The following is a 22,507-nucleotide window of genomic DNA, read 5'->3' on the forward strand; positions in this document are numbered from 1 at the left end:
CCACATTTTGGGTGGAAATCCAGTCAGGCGTCAGACAAGGGAGTGGGGTGAGAGGGTGGGTGGTGTTGTGTGTGCGTGTGTGAGTGGGTGTTTATCTGCGTGTGTGTATGCGTGTTTGTCTGCGTAAGTTAATGTGTGTATTGATGCATGTGAGTGAATGCGTGTATATCAGTGTTGGTGAATGAGTGTATGCGGGGTGCGTGTGGGTATCTGTGTGCATGTGCATGTATGCGGGGCGGGGCTGTAGCTGGGGTGGGGGCGTTTGTGCTTGCTGGGGGGGTGGGGAGTCATCTGCCGGTGACAAGGAAGAAATTACCTATCACCAGTAGCTTTCCACCAGGGTTTTCGTGGCGGTGTTACTGTCGTGGGAATCCTGGTGGAAAGCCGGCTCAAAATACTGTCTGCGGCCTTCTGTAGACAGCCGGGTCAGAGAGGCTCATCTCCGGTCCAGTGGGTCCTACCGCCCTGGTGGTATGAGTGGGGATGTGGCGGATTGGCAGAGGCCAACCCACTACACTCATAATGTGGTGGACTTCGCTGGCGGTGAAACTGCCACCATGGCCTTGGCAGTCAGAAGACCACTAGGGTCATAAAGAGGGCCTATGTCATTGCCCTCAAGTTACTGTGCAACATGCAGAACAGACGAGTGACATCATCCTCCAGTTTCCCAGAGTCTACTTGAAGGGGAACCCCTTTAATACTAATGTTAGATTGGCACAATCTGTTTTCAAGATCTTCAGGTGATATTGCAGCTCCTCAATCTTGTGGCACAGTTCCAGTAGTTCACCCCTGTGGTCATCAAGTTTCTCCTCGCTCATGCCACTGTTTTTTTTCCAGGGAGTTCACTATTTGGCTCAGATCTCTCATGTCTCTCTTAATGTCTCTGATATCCACCACCATTTCTTGCTTAAGGGCTGCGGAATTGTCCCTTAGGGAACTGAAGAGGGTCTTTAAGAAGATGTGGGTCACAGGGGCCTCTTCCTCTGAAGTGTCTGCACCAGGCCAGCAGTGTGAGTGTTGAAGGTGGTAGAGATGTCGCAATGGTTTGATTTGTTGGTAGAGGGATTGCTCAGCATGTCCTTCAACATAATGTTCTTTTTGGTGCGGTGAGTGGACAGGACAATGCCAGGTCAGCCCCATGAGGGGGTATTGTCAGCAGGGAAGCATAGGCTACAGCCACCAGCAAGCACCCAGGTACACCCCCTTAGACCAATGGGCCCCTCTATTGTGGATGCTCCCACGTAGGTCCACCTGGGGAGTGAGATGGAGTGGAAGGAGGGCCGTCCACTGTACCCCAGAGCACAAGGGTCCCTCTAGATGTCTTCCCCCACAGTGGGCTCCTTAAATCCGAATTAGCATTTAAGACTCCCCATGCAGCAGCTCTCATCTGCATTGCTGGAGGTAATCTGGGGCATCTCTTTATTCAGTTCCTCCATGAACCCCTGCCTGCCAGCTGCTGAGCCACTCTTCTGGGGCTGCTGAGTGGCAGCAGGTCCAACACCTTTGCTGCGGCCAGAGTTGTCTGTCTCAGGAGGGCCGAAGGCCCACTGGGGCTGCAGATATGGTGAGTGCCCAGTGAAAGAAACTGAACCGTAGCATCACAATGAGGTAATCAACTCCAAAGACCCTTGGATGGGGGCCCCAGGGTCATACCATCCACACTGCTGTCGCCCAAATGAAGTACCACCACCAGTGAGCCTAGTCCAGACCGTTGTTGCTACAATCAGGTGCTGGTGTCTCCCATGAGTAGCTCCACACTCTGCTCTTCACGCTGCCTGGTTTCTGCAGCAGGGAAATAACCAAGCTCCTCACTTCTCACTTAACAATGTGCTGCATTGCAGGCCAAGCATATAGATGTGCCATATTTCATTCCCCAATGCCAATAGGAGCAGCTCCTTGTGTCAACTGCCATTTTTCATGTGCTGGTGTGTCACCACTACTTCAAGGCTACCTTCTACGAGGGCCCCAGTGTGGAGCCACCAGTCAATTTGCTGTTTGTGGGGTAGAGCGCAGAGTTCAACAGGCTTGTTCTGGACTGCCACCGCTACTGTGGGGGCCAATGCCATAATGAGCAGTTCTCTCTCCTTCCGCATGACATGCTGTTTGGTCTCCGCAGTGAGGTTGGGTGCCTTATCACATACTTTTCGTCACTCAGGATCTCAGTTTCGGCATGCAGGTGCAATGCAGCTGTTCATTGTGGGCATTGAAGCATGGGTGCCGCGGCAGCCGCCATTTTGGTCATCCAGACGCCTTCATTCCTCAGACCTGGAGTCTCAATAGCGGTCATTGCCGCAGTCACCAATGTTCACTGCCACCACCCAACATACTCGTAGGGCTTCCCTCGCTGCCTGCAGCTGTTTCTCTTTATCCTGGGAGCGTGCCGAATCTACAGCTTTGTGAGGACTGACGGAGGAGTCCCGTGAGACCGCAGCTACTCAGGCACCATCTTGGACATGCCCCCACTGCTCATTCTTTTTACATGATGATTGATGTTTGCTTTTCCTTCTTTGTCTGCAAAGTCAGAGAAGTTTATAAAGTGAACTACGTGACAGTCTTGTTGGGGTGTGAAGGTAAAGGCTATAGGATATCATTTCTTTTCTGACACAGAAAAAAACATAAATACTTGCAAACTACCTGTACAAATATGTCAAAATATATCAGCAGCAGGAGAGAACAAATGAAGCAATTTCTTTCTAATCCTGAGGTGTGCTGGCAACAAAGATTTGAATAGCATCAAAGTAAATCTATCACTTTACTTGGTGATGTGCAAATAAAATTCACTAAAACCTGATCCACATTAATCGTGTGATGTTTAGTTTAATTGGTAAAATTGCTTGTCTATGCAGCTATAGTGGCTATTTCAATGGAAAGTGTGTTGACTGTAAATAACAGTGTGCTATCACACCATGAATTAGCTATATTTTGTAACAGTGTGCTCCCTAATGCACCACTACCTACATGCCGCACTCTTACCATTCTCCTGCTGAATGGGCGTGGCTCATTTTCTACCATTGTTCTTGGTGTGATGCTTGCACTGCTGTTGAGGCTTGCTTTTATAGTTTTAGTGCGGAAAAAGATATCATTATTTAAAGTCAGGTGGGTCATAACCTTGAATGGGCAAGAAAGCACTGGGAAATATACGCCATGGGGCAGTGTCCCTCGAAGGCTGCTTTTTAGAAAGTCCTCTGCTGCGCTCAGGCTGCCAGAGGGAAAGAGAGAGGAATCGTCAGCTGGATCTGGCTTGCTTTACGGTCATGAAAAAGAACACAAAATGTGGCAGTGTGGAGAAAAAAATCTGAAAATCCCATTTAGGGGGTGAAATGAAGCAAGTTTATGGGCCGAATTACGCACTAAGCAAACCTACAGAGTGTGTATATAACTTGCACTTTGAGGTGGGGTTCTACAGCATACCAATCACATGGAAATTAATTTTAATTGCTTTATTTGCAAATGTAGACCTTTCAGGACACAGAAGAATGCTTTTAAGATGGCGGGACCCACATTTTATGAGGACCCAGAGATTATTCTGCATCAATGGAGAAAACAACCACACATTGTAGAGCCATTCAATGTATTCTAGTGAGGTGTTCTCGTAAAAATACAGTATACACTACAGCTGGAAACTTGAATTAGTAGCATAAGTAATGGGAGTCAACACTTAGGAACAACATTTGTTAAAGATTAACACTTAGTATATGATCAGAAAATACCTGTCTAGAAATGTGGAAATACAATCCTGAATGATTTACAAACACCCTCAAATCCAGAATGATGTGAGTTATCGTGAAATAGTCCATAGAAATGTAGGTCTTTTCAGAGAAATCTACATCCATAGAGGCATGTTTTGAGAATAGGTCTAGGTTTCCAAATAATACTTCTAAGTCGCTGTGTATCTAAAAAGTACGATCTTTGGTCAGGGGCATGCACCAGTTAAGAGTACATGCAGTAGACAGAATATTCAGCGAGTTTTTAAACCAAAAATGTACTTCTATTCACCATGGTGGGTAAATGTTAGGAGTGACCCAGTGTAATTTGAAAAATATTCAAAGAATTCTGTGAGGAAACAAGTGAGTAAGCTAAGAACATCTTTCTTAGGATGCAACATACAAGAAGGAAACACATTAATTCAACATCTGTCATATCAAATGACGATATAAATACTCGTGAGTTGATGGTACGTTCACCATTGACTTACTAGTGTCAAGTCTCCTATTACTAAGCGCCATTGATGATGGGGTGTCTGATGATGGGGTTGAAAAAACTGTGTTGGAGTACTGTCCATGGGCATGAACATTAATGCAAAAGAATGAGTATAAAACGAAGGTAACCTAAATGAAAATAATGAATGGGCATTAATTGTATGTGTGAGAAAGAATAGACGATTGTCATGATAAACAATAGAGAAATTGAATGTATCATCAGACAAACCAAAATACAAACAATAACATCTGGAGGGCAAAAAATAAGTTTACAGAAAGTCCTGTGGACAACAAAAATAACTAAATATCCTGTTGTGCGTTGATGAAAGGTCGTTTCTGCTCATTTCACAAAACGTAAATGAAAGGAGTGGATTAATCAGAGAAGTTCCTAGAGGATATTGTAAGAGTACATTCCATAATTAGCACAGATGTCACTTTGCTATTTCAACCCATTAAATCAACGTAGTTGTTAATATAATGTAAATGTATTATTATATGGTAAGTATACCAAATGCAGCAAAAAACTGCGGGGCCAAAGTTGTTCAAGCAAACTCCCCTCTATCCCACAGCAAACAGAACATAGACAACTTTTGACAGGGAAGGCTGGTAGCAATGAAAGCGTATAAAACTAGCTAATGCTAAAGAATGGCAACAAAACCTGTCTCACAGACATGTATCTAAGTGCATGCTGCCACTAGCTTTCAAACCAGAAAGTTCAATATGTTACTGGCAAACAAATGTGTAAATTAAAGTGCGTCCTTCCGCCACTTGACTAAATGAATTGAGCTCATATGCCTAACAAATGGTAGATGGTATCATACTGAAAACATGCAGAAATCAGAAGTAGCTTTATTTTTTAATCAGCAACCAAATGTTTAAATGCATTTTTGGAGAGCACAGATGCCACTAAGCCACCCATCACCACTCCTATGTAACTCCAAAGTCCTATTTCCCCCCAATATGCTTCAGAATAATGCCTATACAGACAATGTACCAAATTGAGAACATTTCAACTCTAAGATGCTTCCCCAAAAGCAATGCAGCAGAAAACATAATTACTCCAAGCTCCACAGTCCAAATAACTCTCAAGGAGGAGTCAGTGGTAGTATATGAGAGTGGATGTTTAGTGGTGGTAACGTACTCCGATAAGATAGCAAGCACCAAGATTCGAAACCAATCACCATCTTCATTTGGGTCAGTGTTTATCTAGTGTGCAATTGACACAACCTCTTCATATACTACATTAGTGAGCTTCAGGACACAAACACACTACAGGTGTAATGTGGCGGGCTAAAATTTGAAGTTGGTCCTGGTCTGAGCTTTTTGCCACTTCGAAAACCAGTTCAGTAGACTCTAGTGGTAAATTTATTTAACTTTGTTGTGACTCCCTTGGAATTAGCCTGCAGCTTTACCCCGCTGGAAGATTCTGAGCTCCAAAATAGAGAATTAGTCTGAAAGAAATATGGACCGGCCAAAAGCACAAAAAGTACCCAGCTGACGGACTTGTCTGGGTGCAACATTTGAACTTTTCTCTCTGTGAGCTTCTCCTGCCAAATCCAATAGCTCTAGCGGGCCCTCATCCAATGGCTATTGAGCTTTGAGTGGACTTCCTCAGATTATAATCTGCAAACAAGCCCTGCTGGAGGATTTTCACTTACATTTCAGACACTAAGGGCCTGATTTCAATCTCAGAGGAGGGGTTACTCCATAACAAATGTGACAGATATCCCCTCCGCCATATTATGATCTCTATAGGATCTAATCAGATTTGTAACTGAGTATTCCCCCACATCAAACTCTAAATCAGGCCGTATGTTTGAAGGCAAAATCTTGGGCTGGGACACCTGCTTGATGTATCTGATCCACACTCCATCACAGTTTAAAAAAAATCTTTTTATTATTTTTGAGATAACATATAGTGCAAACTTGCACTCAATGCACAACAGACAACAAAATGGAGGAAAAGCAACAGTTCAGCTCTATAATCAATTCCACTTGTGGACACATTAATACTTCCAGACATTTAGATCGCATTAGGTAGGGTCATGTGGTGGGGAGTTGTTGGAGAGGATCTGGAGGGCATGGGTCTCTTCACCATTCATCATCATACCAGGTCATAATAGTTAATCCAGGCACTCCAAATTTTATAGAATTTTCTTGGGCACCCTCTCGCTTTGTATGTGACATTCTCAGCCACAATGTACAAATCCATCCCTGTCTTCTATTCTTGCAGAGATGGAACTTCAGGGGCCACCCAGTGTTTGGCAATATCTCTCTTTTCTACTAAAAGTCCCAAATTACAAAAGAGGAGTTTAGCATGTGGCACATCCACATCTGTGGGGATAACCAGTAAGAGGTATTGGGGTTCCATCAGGAAGGCCGCTTCTGTCACTTTTCCCAGTTCTATCAGTATCATGCTCCAGTAGTGCTGTATCGGACGTCAGTTCCAGATGGCGTGTAAAAAGCATTCTGGGTAATCCGCCCTCCCAAACTTATGCAATCAATCCTGGTAATAATATACTCGATGAAGTATATTCAATTGTATTAACCTCAGGCATGACTTAATCACCACTTTCCTCGTTGCATCATTGCTGCCTCGCCATGTCATCTAACTCTCTCAGTTCACTCTCCCGTTTTTCCCTCAATTTTATCAGGCACTCAGGTTGGTTGTTGTTTATTGTTTTATATGTACAGTATAGGATACTGCCTTTCCTCCTAGTTCTTTCACGAGTAGCCTGCCTTCTAATGGTGCATATTCGTGGAGTCCCTGCACGTTCAAAACTTCTGCCCCCCAAGCATGTTTCAACAGTATGTATTTATAGTACTTAATTTCACTGAGTTCATAATCATGCTGGAGGGAATTAAACGGTATTAGGTCCCAATCCACCAGGATGTCCCCCAGCTTTGATATTCCAATAAGGTCCCAGAGCACACCATCCTTCCAATTTCTTTGGGCCTAGTCCTCAGCCACAAGGGGGATTTTAATCCCCTATCCCCTCCTTGCAGGCACCATGAGCCAAGCCTCTATCGCTACTTAAATCACAGGCATCTCGCCCCTTTTCCCCATAAAGATAATTGAGATATGGTCTAGATTGAAAATGAGTTATTTCCAGTGCGTATGTGGGATGATGACTAGCGGTATGTCCTCACTCATTGATTACTATCAAATGTACCACCCAGTAATACACACTCCTTCACAGTTTACCTCAAATTGTGCCTGAATCCCAGTCACATTCTAACTGTGCCTTTTATCAGTACTTTACTTTTTCTTGGCACGTTTTCTTCTTAAACAGTTTAAAATTCTAATCTCTGGGTTCCCTTACTGGATTTTTGTTGCTTTAGTGTTGTATTGTTCATTACATTTCCCTCTATTTTTAGAAATTAGAGGGTGATTTTTATTGTGTTATGCTTTGACTTCTTAACTGTTTGGTACTTCTAAGTGCTTCATATATTTTCACTAAGTTAAATCTTCCTGCTCTGTGCCATGGCTACAAGGTGTTGTGTCAGGTTTAAAAAGTGTTGAAGCCTCTACCTGGCCCTTACAGGTTCGTGGCTTTATTACTTATGGTGGACAACAATCCACCCCATTTAATAATTCATCTTCTTATAGTTAGACTGGAAGATTTGTATTGGTTTCTGGGTTTTGACACCATACTTGTTAAACATGATGATATTGTTTTGGAACTTGATAACCTCAGTTTGTTATTACATATGGCAAGTCAAATGATATATGAAAAGCCTTAAAGGGTTGTAACCCATCAGCAGGATACCAATGATATTCATGTACTGTAACAACTATGTTGATATTATAAGAATAAAAGTAGTAAAATAAAAAAATCATATTATGAAAAAAACATTGAGTTGTAAAATATGGAAAAGAGAACCATCAAATGTTTGCCATTTGGTATTTCTTTAGCACAAAAAATGGACTAATTCGGCAAAAAAAGGAAACAATGGAAAACTGCATCTAATCTGAAAAGGAGGTGACAAATAGTAAGACGTGCTTCAAAGGAAAAGCGGGAACCAGGAGAAGCAGAAGCAGAATGGCAATAGCTAGTTCTTAAAAACAACGAAACAGGGAACGTGGAAAGAAAACAGGTCTGCATGGCCAAATGACTTTGAAAAAAAAAACGAAAAATAGAGCTATCTCATCTTCCCCAAAAAGTGACATTTGGAAAGAAAACAGGTCTGCATGGCCAAATGACTTTGAAAAAAAAAACGAAATATAGAGCCATCTCATCTTCCCCAAAAAGTGACATTATTTATTTTGATTTAATGGAGTTGCTATGAAGGAGTTCAAAGTGTTTTTACTTGCAGTATTTTCTTATGAGACTGATGTAACACTTTTCCAAGTCTGGTCTGTTTGACACGTCTTTTATGGTATTCTTCAAATCCCTATTTTTTTTAATGTTTTCATGTATGTACTGTTGTATTTTATAGTACTTTGATCTAGGTTGCAGCTTCAGTCATATCAATATATTTCTTATAGACCATGCCACCAGCTGTGTTTTTGTAATGATCGATGGAGAAACTAAATCGTGACAACCTTCAGTGAGTGAAGTGATTACAATCTATTTGCAACAGAAAACCGTTATCACATTCTCAGCTGTAATATGCAAAGTCATACTCTGTGCTAGGGTTATTCCTTTGTGGAAAACCTTAACAATGAAAACTTACCCATGACAGAAGGTGCTTGAAATTTATTTGTAGGAGAAAACATTTATTGCATAGTTAATTCATACTGGCCTGACTTATAAAGTTGTTTTCCCTTCAGTAAAGTCTAGCTTCTGGAAACTCAGAAGTCAGGCATTCCTGAGTCAAGAGCCGACAAAAACACTTTCAGAGTTGGGTCCAAACTAATGTGTATTGTTTTCAATTCTGAAGCAGTTTATAATCCTTCAATTTCATTCAAACCTGATTTGGACATGTTTAGGCCAGATTTTGTTTGATGTAACTGAGCACACGGTTCTTTGTCTAGGGTAGAATGGCATCTAAGAAAGCAGAGGCACCAAACCACAAAAAAAGATGCGCTGAGAACATACAGTTGTGATTGTTTTACACGAAGTACAGTTTTTACATATTTATATTTCACATATTTACAAAATGTGAAGCACATGAACACATTGGTGGTCATTCTGACCCTGGCGGTCTTTGACCGCCAGGGCGGAGGACCGCGGGAGCACCGCCGACAGGCCGGCGGTGCTCCAATGGGGATTCCGACCGCGGCGGTAAAGCCGCGGTCGGACCGGCACCACTGGCGGGGTCCCGCCAGTGTACCGCCGCCCCATTGAATCCTCCGCGGCGGCGCAGCTTGCTGCACCGCCGCGGGGATTCCGACCCCCCCTACCGCCATCCAGATCCCGGCGGTCGGACCGCCATGATCCGGATGGCGGTAGGGGGGGTCGCGGGGCCCCTGGGGGCCCCTGCAGTGCCCATGCCACTGGCATGGGCATTGCAGGGGCCCCCGTAAGAGGGCCCCTACATGTATTTCACTGTCTGCTGCGCAGACAGTGAAATACGCGACGGGTGCAACTGCACCCGTCGCACAGCTTCCACTCCGCCGGCTCGATTCCGAGCCGGCTTCATCGTGGAAGCCTCTTTCCCGCTGGGCTGGCGGGCGGTCTGAAGGCGACCGCCCGCCAGCCCAGCGGGAAAGTCAGAATTACCGCCGCGGTCTTTCGACCGCGGAACGGTAATCTGACGGCGGGACTTTGGCGGGCGGCCTCCGCCGCCCGCCAAGGTCAGAATGAGGGCCATTGTGATTTGTCTGGATCTCCAGGATTTTTGTTGAGTGTAAAATCCAAAACCTGTATTAAAACCCAGGTTTTCTGGTTTCATGGTTGGCATTTTAGTCACTCAACGATATCTGCTTCCACTTGTGAACCCAATTTCATATTTTAAGATTTTCTGATGGGTTGGTGTTTCATCACTGGAAAACTCCCCCTATCCCCGTTGTTCAGACCGGAACCCCATTTACTACAGCTTGCTAAAAAGTACCCAGGTTCATTTTGGTTATTAGAATTGTCCTTTTTGACACTCTGGTAAGCCGTGTAATTGTGCATGAATATTTTGCTCAAATCTGTGATACAAGATTATGGAAATAGTTTCTCCGTTGGTACCCAAATAGATAACATGGCTAAAAGGACATGCTGAAGCAAAAGTGTGACATAAGCCAAAACCCAACTTTCAAACTTTTTATAGACAAATGCTACAAACATACGAAGTGTGGGGGTAAATAGGTAGGACACAATTAAAGGAACTGTTACATTTTGGATATCTGCATTATAGTTGTATGATTTATACGTTGTCATATTGCCCTGCTGAAGTTTATCTGGCTGCGCCTCCTGTGCTATATTTCATGTTCCCAATTCACACGTAATCTCTTAGTGGACAAATTACTTCTTTTAAAGGGCTACTGGAAAATGGCCTTCAGGAAGGACGGATAACTTGCTTCCCCAAATTGTGACTGTTTTTAAAAAGTACCACAACAATTGTACTCTTATTTACTAAATGTTTATGTGGACTCTTGCACAATCTAACGTGACACAGAAGACAGTGTCAATGTACTTAGGTCCATATTTAAAAGAAAATGACGGAGCGCGACGCTGCATCAAAATTGGCAATGCCGTGCCCCGTCATTTTCACAAGGCAGGGATGTGCTGTATTTAATTGAAATCGGTGCACCCCTGTGTTGTCCCCTGCACTGGTGCTAAATTAGGCTGCCTAGAGTCAACACATCGTGCAAGGATGTCTGCATTGAGGAGTTTGATTGTTTATGTGTGGGAAGGTGTCCCTTCCTGCTCATAAACATTCACTAATGGTGATTTGGCACTTCTGTGTGTGCTCCAGCATGCAGCACACACAGAAGTGCCAAAGCGTAATTTTGAAATGATTGTTTATGTGCAGGAAGGGACACTTTCCCACTCATAAACAATCATGTTTCGCATTTTGCTCATTCTATGCATGCTGCAGAATGCAGCACACATAGAAAAAGCAAAAAATGAGGGGAATAAAAGTATTAGATTTTGGCGCTGCCACAGGTTTACGAAATCTCGTAAATCTGAGGCAGCATCAAAATGCAATGGGTGTTGCTGTGGCACACCCACAGCAACACCCATTGTATGCCCCTTCCAAACAAAGGGGTGCATGTAAAGGGGCCGTATTTACAAGGTGGAGTTAAGCCACAACAAGTGGCTTAACGCCATCTTGTAAATACGGCGCAGGGCATAGGGCCACTGGAGCATCACTAAAAGTGACACTCGGGTGGTGCTAGGGGCTCTTGAATATGCTCCTTAATATTTTAAAGACCCATTGGACACTGATGAATTTTGCTTGGTTGGGCTAGCACTGGTGCAAACCTTAGCAAATGAGAACCCCAGTTACCTTCCACACCAAGAAACGAAAATATAGTACTTGGAGAACGTGAGATTTTATTTGATTCGTGGAAAACGTAATGGTCATCCCTGGGAGAAGTTTAAGGAGAGTTACAGAAGGATAGAAGGCAACCTTCCAACGTCTTGGATTCCTTAAGCACAAATTAATCTAGGTTAGGTGTTGGAGTATAACATACCCTTCAAATAAATTCTGATGCACCTTGCTGAAAATATTAGGCAAATAATCTGTGAAAACTTTATTTTATTTTTACCCAAGAGTTCTCAACAATCACAAACTGTTTAGATGCTTCATGGATGCTTGGTACAGTGAAAGTAAAGATTTGCCTGCTGTTTTCGAACACATTCTATCTGCCAAATAAAAGGCTTAGTAGAGAATTGCATCTAAAGCTACATCTTGAATGTATTAAACTAGAAGCCAGCTCTAGGGCAGATGAAGACAGGGCAAATGCTAGATAGGTTCTGTCCAGTGCAGCTTACTTTACTGTGGAACTTTCTTTTTTGATGTTGGATACGGCAGTATGTACTGGAAACAGAGCAAGGTGTTTGGAAAAGGTTTTCAACTCTATTTTTCTTCAACCTGTCAATATGAAACCTCTCTACTCTTGTCTGGAGAGTTAAGAAGGCCATGCAGACACACATGGCTTGAACTGTAGTAGAGGAATCCAAGGAAACAGTGCTAGACATTTTGCTGTGGTTTGGGAATTCAGCTTCTGGGAGGCAAGCTACAACTTGAACAATTAAGGCCCCTGTCTGCTATGCCTTTTCCAGGAAGTTGGCGACTTATAGACCACCAGTACGGAAGTCACTGAACTTTTTCTAAGTGTTGGGACATGGAATTTGTTAATGTCAGGAGACCTGGAACAAGGTGTAAGTTCTTTCAATGAAAGAGGTGATCTCCTGGCTATATGCCCCACTCAGAGGTTTTGACTGTTTGGTTTTACTACAACATTGTGACACAGGAGTATTAGGTTTTGTGGAAGATGGCTTGGCTTCAGCTTCCAACATTGCACTGCTGAAGATTTGTGACCTCCAGAAATGTTCTAAAGGTAAATAATATGACCAGAATGAACCAAACACTCTTCCCCAGACAAGATCCATCACCACTCAGCAATGGAAAGTTTCAGGTTCCAATACTCAGTTAGTTTTACTGTAACCAGAGTAATGCATAAAATTGTATTCAACTGCACTCCATCGCTGGTCAGCCATTGAGGATGTATATATCCTGGTCTACTACAGACTGATATTTATTTTTGAGTTCTCATGGTTTTACAGGGATTTTTTTTGTTTTAACAGTAATTACTGATTCCTTCCTATGATTAAATCCCTTCTTAAATTTTACTTGTTAGTTATTTCTTTTTTTAACAAACTTTGTTGGGACAGTTGAAGTCATCCTGTGCTAGATATACAAAGCCATTTTGCAGTCACAGACTCAGGGAATCACAAAATCACAGAGTTGGTGATCACAAAATCATATTTCACATTGTACTAACCCCCTTTTGTGATTCAGGAAGGCCTCTATTCTCTGAATTACAAAAGTGGTTTACCAGCTCATTCTGTATCACAATTAGGGAGGGATTGGTTTCGACCTCAATTGTGGTAATAACAAATTGCAAAATTCTAGACTACTGTAAGGGTATGGTAACAGCTTCTCAGAGAAGAGACTGTCCCTGGTAAAACAGGTTGCCTTTTGGGAATTGTGTCAGGTGACCTATGGGGAGAAGGCAGTGATCCAGGAGACCACTGCCTGCCCTACTTTCTATCTATCCAAATTGGGAAATCTGTTTTAAGCTGCACTGGTTCCTGTAAAGAACACTGGCCGCTTTAAAAATATTCATTTGGGAAATAATAAGACAGGTTGTTCCTTGCAGACCACCATCACTTTGTTTGAGTCCAGTTTCAGAGGATCACAAAGAGCAACATGCCTAATTTACTTTCATGAGGCAGGTCGTTCTGCAACCCCTTTGACTGACCATTTTCTAACATGACCTAATTTTACATCGGTCGCATCGCACAGTTACAAATTACATGCAATTTACACCCACTATTTGTGACCTATATTTTAGTAGATTATGGCCCTCATTACAACCGTGGCAGTCGGTGTTAAAGCGGAGGTAATACCGCCAACAGGCCAGTGGTAAAAAAAAAATTAATCACGACCACAGCGGAAGCCGCCAACACAGACAGCCACTTTAACACTGCGACCCCCACAGCGGTAGCAACAAACTCTGTGGCGGTAACTGCCAACAGACAGACGGAAGTCAATGTATCGCCCACCACATTACAACCCGCCCATCCCCCAGCTTTTCCGGGGCAGTACCAACGCCATCAAAAGCAAGGTGGAAACAGTACACAGAAGGGAAACCACTTACCTCTCGACAGTCAACGAAGAACTAGGACGCCATGGAGCCCGAACAACAGGTGTTACAGATGTTGGTGTATCTTCTCATCTACCAGGAGTACGAATGGCGGCGGTGGCGACGACCACAGTGAGTACTGCACCTAGCACACAGGGTGGGGGGGCGGAAAAAACGAGTGACATACACACGTAACACGCAACACCCCCTCTCCCCCAACACCATACACACAAATACATGCATCTACATTACATATACACCCCGTAACCCTCTGGAAGAACGCAAGGACAAAAGGAATTGAGTCAAATGAGTGTCATATTAGAAATAGTCAGATATACATTACAAATTCAAAAACAGTATTTACAACATATACAATATGAACATAAGGCGGTACATTGTCCACTCAAAATGACCATGGGCCACTGGGCCAAAACTCATAGGCCAAGTCCACACTTGACTCCTGCCTCAATATGGAGAGAACACTGCTGGGGCATCAGGTCAAAAACACGCAGGGAGCTCAGGGGGACGGGTAACGGGGGGCACCTCAGCCGAAAGATGGGACAATGCCACTGCTCCTGGCGGGGCCTCCATGGCCATAGCGATGTCCTGGATAGTGCAAGGCTACAGTCTCTCATGTGGGTGCTTTGCCCACTGTTTGCTCCTGGGGAGTGCAAAGCCACAGTCTCTCAAGTCTCCCAAGTGGGTGGTTTGCCCACGGCCTGGTCCTGAGGAGTGCAAAGCCACAGTTTCTCAAGTCTCTCAAGTGGGTGGTTTGCCCACTGCCTGTTCCTGGGCAGTGCAAAGCCACAGTCTCTCAAGTCTCTCAAGTGGGTGGTTCGCCCATTGCCTGGTCGTGGGGAGTGCAAAGCCACAGTCTCTCAAGTCTCTCAAGTGGTTGGTTTGCCCAATGACTGATTCTGGGGAGTGCAAGGCCATAGTCTCTCAAGTGGGTGGTTTGCCCATTGCTTGCTCCTGGGGAGTGCAAAGCCACAGTCTCCCAAGTGGATGCCTTTCTCCACTGGTTCTGGAGGGGGCTTTGTGCCCAGTGTGCTTCATCCTGTCAAGGATAGGGTGAGTGGATGCCTTTCTCCACTGGTTCTGGAGGGGGCTCCGTGCCCAGTGTGCTTCATCCTCCCAAGGATAGGGTGAGTGGATGCCTTACTCCACTGGTTCTGGAGGGGGCTCTGTGCCCAGTAATGCAACACTTGGGGTGTGGCAGTTCACAATCCCTCACCTGGGTGTCTGAGCCACGAGATTTGCAGTGACCAGGATGCATGATAATATATGGAGGCAGGGCTAGAGTCCATCCGGCGGCGGCTATGTCTGCACTGTGGTGGTAGTGCCGGTGCCGCTGGGGGTGCTGCCAGTGGTGGAGGGAGTCTCCAGCCCCTCTCCTGCAGCCTCGGATGGCTGCCCACTGGGGCTGCTGCTGCTGGCAGTGGTGCAGGTGGCTGGGCTTACGGGGGGCTTGCGGCGGTGCTAACAGCAGTGCAGGTGGGGATGCTGGCCACATTGCAGGTGCTGGTGCTGCCAGTGGTGGAGGGAGGCTCCAGCCCTTCTCCTGCAGCCTCAGACAGCTGCCCACTGGGGCTGCTGCTGCTGACAGTAGTGGTGCTTGCAGTGGTGCAGGTGGCGGTGCAGGTGGCAGTGCTTGCAGTGCTGTTAGCGGCGGGGCTGCTGGCGGTGCAGGTGGCGGTGCTGGCAGTTGTGCTGGTAGCCACCAGGCCTTCACCTGCAGCCTCGGACAGCTGAAGTCCCTTGCCTGGTGTTTTGTGCCCCTTCCTCACCTTGGCAGATGGTGGTGTCACCTTGGGTATGGCAGCTGGAGTTTTTGAGGTGGCCTTGCAGGGTGGTTGTGGCTCCTTCCCCTTGCTGGATGCTGTCCCCTTCTTCACCTTGCCAGGTGGAGGAATGGATTTGGCCTTGGCAGGGGTTGGTGGCACACTGGCTGGGCGGACGGGTGCCCCCTTTGATCCTCTGACAGCTGCAGGAACCACAGCGGACGTGGACTTGGTGGTTGAGGTGCTGGGCTGGGTTTTGGCCACCCAGGCCCGAGGGGAAGAACGGGAGGGGGGTAGGGGTAGGGAAGAGGTCAATGTTTGCAAGGAAAATCTTCTTAGGATACAGGGGCGGGAAGATGGAGAAGGTCTGGGAGTGGAGGAAGAGGGTGTGGTTGTAGGAGGTTTCTGTCTACTGAGTTTAGGTGCAGCTGCATGGGCTAGAAGCTGTTGTGAGGTGGATGGCTGTTGGGTGGGTGGGTGCTTGCGTTTGTATACTTTGGGAGGAGGGGTCACAGACACACTGGGAGAGGACACAGGGGACGTGTGCATGGATGTGGGGGTGGTGACTGCCAGTGAGTGGTGTATAATGATGGGCGTGCTGGTGATGGAGGTAGTGGATGAGGATGTAGTGCATACAGGTGTGAGTGGAGATGCAACTAGGACGGAGGTGGACGAGGAGGAGGAGTGGGGCACAGTGGAGGCAGTGGATGTTGGTGTGTCTGCATGGGGATGATGCTTGTGTGAGTGCCTGTGAGATGAAGTGTGGTGCTTGTGTTTGCCTGAGCCACTTTGGTGTGTTGATTTGGGTGAATGCTGGTCTGAAGGTGTGCTTGGGATAGGCTGGGGTTGACGGGATTGGGACTGGGTAGAGGAAGTTGGAGGGGGAGGCTGGATACAGCGGCAATGGCTGCCATCAGGGAGGAGGCCAGAGCCTGAAATGCTATCTGTTGGGCCGCCACGCCAGAGTGAAAGCCCCCCTGGTATGCATTTGTTTGTTGCAAATGCCTCTCAACACCCTGGATGGCATTCAGAATGGTTGCCTGCCCAACAGTGAGGGATCTCAGGACGTCAATAGCCTCCTCACTGAGGGCAGCATGGCTGACAGGGGCAGGGCCTGAGGTGCCTGAGGTGCCTGGGGCGAAGGAGATGCCCACCCTCCTGGGTGAGCGGGCACGGGAAACCTGCTGAGGGGGTGCTGGGAGGGCAGTGCTGGTAGGGAGGGTGGCAGCTGTACCTGTTGTTGGGGTGGGCACAGAGGTGTCCGCCACCGCCAGGGAGCTTCCATCGGAGGAGGAGTCGCTGTCTGTGGTGTCCCCTCCTGTACCCGTTGTGGTGCTCCCCTCGCCCTCCGTCCCACTGGTGCCCTCACCGTCGGTGGATTCGGCCTGTAGGCCCATGTGGGAAGCAGCTCCCTCCATCGCCAGTGCCTCTGCTCCTCTGCCAGATGATGCTAATGCACACAAGGACAGGGTGACAAAACAGAAAGGGGGAGGAGAGACAGAGGATACACTTAGTCAATGCCAGCAACAACACTACTGTTGGCGTACACAACTCACAGGGAACAGCTCTATGCACTATTCCATGCACTACCAGTTACAATGCCAGTCACCATCCCATGGGGTACAATGCCTAACGCCATCAGCTGCACACCTGAAACAAACACGGCCCTGATCAGTAGTAGATGCCCACTAACACTTTTGGGGTTGGAATGCTTCAGAGTCTGCCCCACAAGGGACCTACCCTGCCATGTTCGCCTTGGCTTAGGGGCACCCACAGTCCACATTCCCATCCAGGTAAAAGCTTAACGCACGCACAGTACTGAATCTGAATTTGTACTCACCCCCTTGCGGCTGCTGTGATGCCCTCAAGCGCAAATCCAAATCCAGATAGGCCACCGCCAGGATGCGGAACATCAGGGGGTCAGGGTACGATGGGCACCCCTTCCTCGTTGGGAGGCCAGCCCCAGCTGGGCCTCTGCCGTCTTCCTTGCCCAGCGGCGCAGGTCCTCCCACCGTTTGCAGCAGTGGGTGCTCTGCCTGTCAAAGACCCCCAGGTTCTGCACCTCCTTGGCAATGGCACGCCAAATACCCTTTTTCTGATGGGCGCTGACCTGCAAGAAAAAGACAGCAGAAAAGGGAATTAGTTAACCGTCCGGACCGTCACACTCATGGCCCACCATATCCCTTCTATCCCCTGACGCACATACATTGACCACCATGCATGCACCACTCTGGTCAGAACGCCTCAGCCCCCCCTACATGTGGCTTACATACACAGCACTCCATACATTCATGGCCCACGCATCATGCTCACAGTGTACTCACCTGTTTGTCTAGAGGACCGTAGAGTAACATGTACTGGGGTAGGACCCCATCCACCAGTCTCTCCAACTCCTCTGCAGTGAAGGCAGGGGCCCTTTCCCAGACACATGACCAATTGTCGCTTCCAGACACAGGTCACAGCAGTACTTGAAGTGTAGGTCCTCTCCTGTTGAAGGTCAGGTAGCAAGTGAGTGAATAGATGAAAAATGGCGATCACGTCCACGGCGGTGCGTACCGTCACTGCCGGCGTACATCGCTATTGGCTCCTGGAACCCATAGGGCCCAATGATAACCAATGCGAAGTTGCGTTGCGGTCGTCGACTGCCTACCGCAACAGCACACAACGCCAGTGGAATTACCTCACTTCCACTTGTACCCCCTCACAGGTGATGCCGCCGCCATTTCAAGGGTGCACAGCCCATGGCACCTAACTGTGTCACAGCAGACATTGGCACAGCAACTGACTCTTGGATTCACATACTGGTTCTGTAATGGAAGAAATGCATCATTATTGCAACTGATGTGTGATTATGACCCACTGCTCACTGATTTCATCCCTAGGCTTCAACCACTGAGGATGAATATGAGATGGAGACATCCTCCCGTGTACAGTCTCCCGGTGGACCTTGCGACAATGGAAGACAGACACATTATACTAACATACAGACTTGATCGGGCCACAATCCAAGAACTGTGTGCCCAATTGGAGCCAGACCTGATGTCAGCTATCCGCCAGCCCACAGGTATCCCCCCTCTAGTACAGGTCCTGTCAGTGCACCATTCCCTCGCAAGTGGTTCCTTCCAAACAACAGTGGCCATGGCATCAGGGATGTCTCAGCCAATGTTCTCCAACAAGTTGAACAGAGTGTTGTCAGCCCTGCTTAAACACATGTGCAGCCGCATTGTATTCCTCCAGGTGGAGGATATGGCCACAGTGAAAGCTGACTTTTATGCCCTGGGACATATCCCCAACATCATTGGTGCCATTGATGGTACACATGTAGCATTTATCCCACCCCACCCCCGGGAGAAATTAACAAGTGTTCATGAATAGAAAAAGCTATCACTCTATGAATGTGCAGATGGTGTGTTTGGTGGACCAGTACATCTCCCATGTGAATTCCAAGTATCCTGGCTCTGTGCATGACGCCTTTATCTTGAGGAATAGCAGCATCCCATATGTGATGGGCCAACTCCAGGGGCACCAGGTGTGGCTAATAGGTGAGCCCGAGGTCCCCACCCAGTATATGTTGGTGTCTGGGTATGGGTTTGTCCCTAAGGGTTAGTGTGTGTCTGACAGTTGTCCCTCGATATTTGCAGGTGACTCTGGTTACCTCAACCTCTCATGGCTACTGACCCCTGTCAGGAATGCCAGGACAAGGGCAGGGGAATGTTACAATGAGGCACATGGGCGAACAAGGAGAATAATTGAGAGGACCTTCGGCTTCCTGAAGGCCAGGTTCCGGTGCCTCCACCTGACAGGTGGATCCCTGTGCTACTCACCCAAGAAGGTGTGCCAGATCATCGTTGCATGTTGCATGTTGCACAACCTGTCCTTGAGATGCCAGGTGCCTTTCCTGCAGGAGTATGAGCCTGGAGATGGTCTTGTGGCAGTGGTGGAGCCTGTGGACAGTGAGGAAGAGGAGTCAGAGGAAGAAGATGTGGACAACAGAAGTAATATCATAGAGCAGTACTTCCAGTGACACACAGGTAAGACACTGCACTTCACTTTACTTTTAAGTTTTGTGGTGGACATTGTACATGGCAGCCTGATTTCCCTATGTCTATGGCCACTTACTGTACCCTTCAGCATCTCTATTTTCAGATCTCTGTGGCCCATGTTTACTGCTGCCCAATAAAGGTCATACCCATGTATATATAAATGTACATATGACTTGCAATGTTTTCAGAATGCTGTACTAATACATATTTCAAACATTTGACAGACTCAAGATTTGTATTTGTTCCAAGGGTGTTTATTTAAGTGCTCATAAGTAGAGGGGGATGTGCAATGGGCTGGGGTGATGGTGGAGGAATGTCCAGTTAGAGTCCAGTCTCTTGGTATCACAGGTGCATTGTCCAATGGGGCATAGGAAGGGGAGTAATGGCAGTTCAGGGTGGACAGGGTGACAGAGTGGGACAGAAGGGTAACAATCAGGAGAGTCCTATTTCCTGGCGGGGTCTTGGCAATATTCTCTGGCTTCTGCCTGGATCGCAGGGACCATTTGCGGGGTGGTTCTCCTTCTGCAGGAGGTGGGGTGCTGGTGGCCTGTTGGTCCTGTGGTGAGGCCTCCTGTCCAGGAGCACCGGCAGAGGTGCAGGGCTGTTCTTCGGTGTGGCTAGTGTCAGGGGCCCGTGGTTGTGCCACTGCCTCCCTCATGGTGTTGCCCATGTCAGCCAGCACCCCTGCAATGGTGACCAGGATGGTGTAGATGTTTTTTAGGTCCTCCCTGATCCCCAGGTACTGTCCCTCCTGCAGCCGCTGGGTCTCCTGCAACTTGTACAGTATCTGGCCCATGGTCTCTCTGGGAATGGTGGTATGCTCCCAGGATGTTGGTGAGTGCCTCCTGGAGAGTCGGATCTCTGGGCCTGTCCTCCCCCTGTCGCACAGCAGTCCTCCCAACTTCCCTGTTGTCCTGTGCCTCTGTCCCCTGAACCGTGTGCCCACTGCCACTGACCCCAGGTCCCTGATCGTCCTGTGTTTATGGGGTTGCCTGGGGTCCCTGTAGTGGTGGACACACTGCTGATTGACGTGTCCTGGGGACAGTGGCATGGACTCAATGGGTGGGTGCTGTGCTGGTGTTTCCTGAGGGGGGAGGGTCTGTGGTGGGTTGGGACTGTGGCAGGGTAACCGACTGTCCAGAGGTCTCTGATGGGCCAGGTTGGTCATCATGATCCAGGCGTGCAGAGCTGCTGTCATCACTGTGGGCCTTCTCTGGTGGGGGACTGGATGTTGCTGACAACTCCTCTCCGGTGACATTGAGTAGGGGTCCTGTGGGGATTAAAATGCAGTGTTGTTGTATCTGCGTGTGCCATCTTGTGCATGGGGGTGTTTCCTTGTATGGTTGTGATTGCCCTGTCAACTTTGCCTTGTGTGCGTTGTGCTTGGTTTGGCTAAGTGATTGTCACTAGTGTGCATGCTGTGGTGTCCATGCAGGTCTGTGCTGGGGATCCATGGATTGGTGTTACATGCAGGGCTTGGTTTTGGGACAGGTGGGTTGTGATAGTGGGGTATATGTGAGTTGGTGGAGTGATGAGGGTGAGGGTAGGGGTAGAAGTTTATGATGGCATGCAGATAGGGTGGGGAATATAGTAGTAAAGATATGACTTACCAGAGTCCAGTCCTCCTGCTACTCCTGCCAGGCCCTCAGGATGCATTATTGCCGAGACTAGCTCCTCCCATGTTGTTAGTTGTGGGGGAGGAGGTGGGGGTCTACCGCCAGTCCTCTGTACAGCTACCTGGTGTCTGGCAATCACGGAACGCACCTTCCCCCATAGGTCGTTCCACCTCTTCCTGATGTTATCCCGTGTTCTGAGGTGCTGTCCCACGGCGTTGACCCTGTTCACGATTCTCCCCCATAGCTCCATCTTCCTAGCAATGGACGTCTGCTGCACCTGTGATCCGAATAGCTGTGGTTCTACCAGGATGATTTCCTCCACCATGACCTTTAGCTCCTCCTCTGAAAACCTGGGGTGTCTTTGGGGTACTATGGATGTGGTGTGAGTGAAATGTGTGAGGATGTGTGGAGTGATGTGTAGTGGTGTGTGCTGTGAGGTGCGTGGATGGTGTATGAGTTATGGTGTTCTGATTGAGTGGGTGCTTCTGGCTTGTGTCCCTCTCTGTTGGCAATCTTTTTTTTTATTGAAAGGGTTGTGGGTAATGTGGGTGTGTGTTTTTTAGTGGTCTGAGTGTGTGGGTGTGGTGTGTGTATGTGTGTCAGGTGTGTGTAGTTTGAATTGTCCAAACATGGTGGTGTTTTCTAAATTTGTGTGTATTTTGAGCACGGCGGTGTGTACTGCCAATGGTTTATTGCGGTTGAAAGACTGCTGCGGTGATTCGTGGGTCCTGATACTGTTGGCGTATTCCTGTTGGCGTAATGGTGTGGGTTTTGGTACTGCCAATTTATCACTGACCTTTGGTCTGGCAGACTTGTGTGGGTGTCTGTATAGTGGTGGATTTCTCTGTGTGGGTCATAATACCCGGAGCGGTATACCGCCCCGCTCACGGTATTTTGGGGACCATCAGCACGGCAGTAGGTGACATTTACTGCCAGGGCTGTAATGAGGGCCTATGTTCTTTATTTCTCTTTTCTCATCACCATCGCATAAAAACCACGTTTCTACACACTTTATAATTGTCTTCATCCCATAGCAATTTAAGTGTGATTGCTTATTTTCCAAAGTATATTTATTTTTTCTGTGAACATTAGTCATGTTCTTGTGCGCTTTCTCTATCTT

General features: G+C 47.3%; 1 protein-coding gene across 4 annotated transcripts in view; it reads left to right on the forward strand.

The window, feature by feature from the left end:
* The window catches only part of LDB2 (LIM domain binding 2), a 1,065,253-nt gene that overhangs the window by 577,921 nt on the left and 464,825 nt on the right, over positions 1 to 22,507 (forward strand). The gene's annotated exons all lie outside the window — the stretch shown is intronic.

This window comes from Pleurodeles waltl, chromosome 1_2 (genome assembly GCF_031143425.1).
Source record: "Pleurodeles waltl isolate 20211129_DDA chromosome 1_2, aPleWal1.hap1.20221129, whole genome shotgun sequence".
NCBI classification, from domain to species: domain Eukaryota; kingdom Metazoa; phylum Chordata; class Amphibia; order Caudata; family Salamandridae; genus Pleurodeles; species Pleurodeles waltl.